We start from the raw sequence: 4,834 nt of genomic DNA, 5'->3' as shown, positions 1-4,834 counted from the left end.
GGCGGTGTCCTTCCTTGTCTATGGGGCATTTGGGGATGCACATGGCAGTGAGTGTCACTTTCAATAGCAAACGTGACACATGGCAAACAAGATTGATATCTGCAGTTCTTATTAGGGGCTGTTAGACCACCCAGGGTAATTTTTAAATCACGTGGTAGACATTTTCAGCTGCTTCCCTGTGCACATCCTAACTTGTCTTCAGCAAGCATTTTGGATGGGACTGATCTGACCCACAGCTTCAAGGGCAAGTCTTGGTTGGCCCTAGCTCATGAATGGTAGCCCATCCCCCTTGCCAGAGATCGATTTAGTGAGTACATGGCTTAAGAGGATGCAATTAGAATAAAGCCCCACACAAAAACAGACACATAGACCAATGGAATAGAATAGAGAACCCAGAACTGGACCCACAAATGTACAGCCAATTAATCTTTGACAAAGCAGGAAAGTGTATCCAATGGAAAAAAGATAGCCTCTTTAACAGATGGTGCTGGGAGAACTGGACAGCAACATGCAGAAGAATGAAACTAGACCACTTTCTTACACCATACACAAAAATAAAATGGATGAAGGACCTGAATGTGAGACAGGAAACCATCAAAACCCTAGAGGAGGAAGCAGGAAAGAGCCTCCTTGACTTCAACTGCAGCAATTTCCTACTTGACACATCCCCAAGGGCAAGGGAATCAAGAACCAAAATGAACTATTGGGATCTAATCAAGATAAAAAGCTTCTGCACTGCAAAGGAAACAATCAAGAAAACTAATATGCAACTGACAGAATGGGAAAAGATAGTGGCAAATGACATATCAGGTAAAGGGCTAGTGTCCAAAATCTACAAGAAACTCACCAAACTCCACACCCCAAAAATGAATAATCCAGTGAAGAAATGGGCAGAAGACATAAATAGACACTTCTCCAAAGAGGACATTCAGATGGCCAACAGGCACATGAAAGGATGCTCAGCATCATTCATCATCAGGGAAATACAAATCAAAACCACACTGAGATACCACCTCACGCCAGTTAGAGTGGCTAAAATGAACAAATCAAGAGACTATAGATGCTGGTGAGGGTGTGGAGAGACAGGCACCCTCCTGCACTGTTGGTGGGAATGTAAACTGGTACAGCTGCTCTGGAAAACAGTGTGGAGGTTCCTCAAAAAACTATCCATAGAACTCCCCTATGACCCAGCAATAGCATTGCTGGGGATTTACCCAAGAGATACAGAAGTGCTGATGCATAGGGGCACATGTACCCCAATGTTCATAGCGGCACTGTCAACAATAGCCAAATCATGGAAAGAGCCTAAAGGTCCATCAACTAATGAATGGATCAAAAAGAAGTGGTTCATATATACAATGGAATACTACATGGCAATGAAAAAAGAGTGAAATATGGCCATTTGTAGCAATGTGGATGGACCTCGAGGGAGTCATGCTAAGTGAAATCAGGCGGAGAAGGACAAAAACCATATGTTTGCATTCATAGGTCTAACAGGGGAAACGTAACAGAGGACCATGGGAAGGGGAAGGTGGGGGAAAGAGTTAGAGGGAGTGAGGCAAATCATGAGAGACTCCTGAATACTGAAAACAAACTGAGGGGGAAAGGAGGAGGGGGAGAAGAGATGGTGGTAATGGAGAAGGGCACTTGTGGAGAAGAGCACTGGGTGTTGTATGGAAACCAACTTGACAAACTATAAATTAAAAAAGAATAAAGCCCCATTTTTGGTAGAAAACTTAGAGGAAGAGAAATTCTTTGTTCTCTTGACAAAGAGGGCTTAACGCTATGAAGCCTCTGAGTGCTTCAGTTTTGCTAAGCTGACACGTAGAGGAGGGCAGAGCTGAGAGAACTGTGGCAGAATGGAGTAGGAGCACTGATCAGACCATGCCTGAAGCATCTGGACTTTACTGTTAGTCCACTGTGAGTAGTAGTTTCCATTTTTGAAGTTGAAAGCATCCTCACCGATATCACTTGTGTTTATTCTCGTGTTCTCAAGGCTGGGTGGTGTATAGGGTAAAACTAACACTTATGAGCTGTTAATACCTATAAAGACATCAGCCATCAGTTCACAGTAGAAGACTTTATGTAGATGTAGCTTAAAATTGGCTGACCTTGTAACTTGTCCTCACAGATGAGCTGCATGTTACCTCCTTTACATTTGAGATGATTCTGGATTCAGTGCTGGAAGTAGGTTATTTGAACATCTTTTCTAAACGGACCCACATTCCTTGTGTCCCCATCACAGCATGCCGGTCTCCATCACTTCTCAAACATCCTGGGCCATACAAACTCTGAGCTCCATGGACTAGGGTATCATCCATTTTTCAGAGACTTTCATTGCTACTGTTTAAATTAAAAGTTACTCTGTATGTGTAATGTTTAGGAAAGTGGCTTTCACATACAAAGTTGCTTTTGGTTCTTACATAATATGACCTACAATTCATTTGTTTCTGCTCACTGGGAATTTTGCAAGGGTTTCCTGAATTGTCCTGCAACCTTGGAGGGCTAGCAGAGTGAACTTTCTAAGATGCGAATCAGATACGATGATGGCCCCCTGCTTCAGGCTTTCAGAGGCTCTCCACTGAGAGAATAGAGCTCACCGAACTGAGGCAGACTCTTGTGGCTCATCACGCCACCAACTCTTCCAGCTTTGCCTAAAGGTCCCCCACCCAACCCTCCCCCTGCCCCTGCCCAGGGCACTAACACTCTGACCACAGCTGTCTGCAGACACACCTCCTCTTCATAGCTCCATTTCTCCACTCATGCTGTTCCCTGCACTTCGAAAGCCCCTTTCCTTCAACTACTAATAATTGCCTCCATCTGTCTTCATTGGCTAAACCATCATCCCCTCTGCCCAGCTTCTCCGAATTCTCTCCTTCCGCCAGCAGCGCTCTCAGGTAGAGATCTGCCTCCTCCACACCCGAGCTACGTCCCGAAGCCAGCTCCCCTGGAAAAGAGGTGGTGCGTGATGAGTCTGTTTCCTTCTCCCCAGCACAATGCCTGGCATGGCCATGATGTTAAATGGTTGTGAAACAGCAGTGTAAAGCAGACTCTCCCAGCTCAGTCTCGAAGAATATGTTCATTATGTGGTGGTGGTTCATAGTGGTGGTGGTTTCACGGCTGTATCAAAACTTGTCCCATTGTACACGTCACACCTTTACAGTTGATTCTGTGTCAGTTATGCCTCGACGAAGTTGTTTTTGTACGTGGTGGGGGGTGGACTCTCACACAGGGGCCTCTCTGACCTTGAGGGAGGCCGTCTCTGATCACAGCCCTAAGACAGGACAGGAACACGTATGTGCTATTCTGCTGATCTTCACACCAGACTGAATGTTCTCTGGGGTCAGCACTGGGGGAAACCAGCTGGAGATGGGACACTGCGCTACCTACAGCACGTCTCAGCTGTCCGTTGGAGTCACCTGAGGAGATTTAAAACTCACTGACGCCTGGGGCCCATCCCAGAGCACTTCACTGGTCTAGGGCAGCCTGAGCATCGGGATTAAGGCCCCCAGGTGACTCGAATGTGCAGCAGATTTTGAGAACCACTGTTTTAGATCAGTGAGTGGTTTGGCTCTGCACAGCCAAAACCCAGATCACACCATTTCCCATTCCTTCCCCTGAGAGTCTGTTGTGCACAAGAAGCAACCTCCAGTTGCTATCAACACTAAAATATCTCGAGACTTAAATCTCTGGGGCAGTTTTGCCCCTGAACCAAAATTCCCCCCAACCCTTCCTAGCAGGTGGGCAAATTTCATGGCCAGTAGGTGGCGCTGTATCCCCTGACTTGCAGAAAACCCCACCTCTGGTGGGGCAGGGCTTTCAAAAGGCTCCTTTGGAGTTGATAAGTTTGGATGCACTAATTCTAAATAATTTCCCCTTGACTTTTTCTTGGTCTCTTCAGTCCTCATTCTTGTGCCAGGGAAACATGAATATGACTCTTGTAAGCTCACTCTTGTAATATTTGCATCATTTTTACTGGGTCATTAGAGGTCATACATGCTCCCCTTGATTGGCTCTGAGATACCTGAGTATTGAAGTCATGTTAATATCACATTGTGGAACAGAAAATTCGATACAACTCTTCAGATAATCCATGCCTTATTTCATGGTGATTTTCCAAAATGGAAAAAGGAAACCCATTTTCACTGAAAAATTCTTCAGTTAAGATAAAAAAGCAAAATGACACCAATAGAAAGTCTGTTTCATCAGCTTTCATGAGGTGAGCAGGTCTGGCTGGTGTTTTTAGGGAATGAGGTTGAGGAAAGGCCCGGGGCACAACATAGGGGTCTTCCCCTCAATCTCCAGGTTCCGTGGGTTCTTTTACTCAAAGAAGCGTGGGACAAATCATCAAAGGTTTAATAATTCCTGCAGACCTGATTTTCTGAGCCCACAGACATGACATATGGTCCAATAGAAGATTTTTCTTCTGCTTCCAGGTGGGAGAAGGAAAACATTCTGCAAAGGTCAGTTCTGGAAAGTTTGGACTAGGTGTCGAAGGGTGAGTCAGAGTTGGCTAGTCGGAAAAGATCAGGGATAAGGCCTTCTGTGAAGGAGAAACACCAACATGCAAAGGTGAGAGTGTATTTATGAGGCCGAAATGCTGGGTCGTGGTCGAAGGGCCTCGTGTGTTACATAATCATTGGATTCCTGGTCTTTCAGCTGCACCAAGTATGTATCCTGTCTTCTTTTTCTAAAGAGCAGGCTAGACAACTATAATTAGTAAGGCATTTACTACATTTTCTGACGTAGATAACTGGCAAGCCCTCTGTGGTCTCTATGGAAGGTGGGAGCCCAGCTCACTTGCAAGTTAAGGCTTGTGAGCATCCTGCCTCGG

The sequence above is a fragment of the Suricata suricatta genome, chromosome 5 (assembly GCF_006229205.1).
Source record: "Suricata suricatta isolate VVHF042 chromosome 5, meerkat_22Aug2017_6uvM2_HiC, whole genome shotgun sequence".
NCBI lineage: Eukaryota > Metazoa > Chordata > Mammalia > Carnivora > Herpestidae > Suricata > Suricata suricatta.
This window is presented reverse-complemented; position numbering follows the sequence as displayed.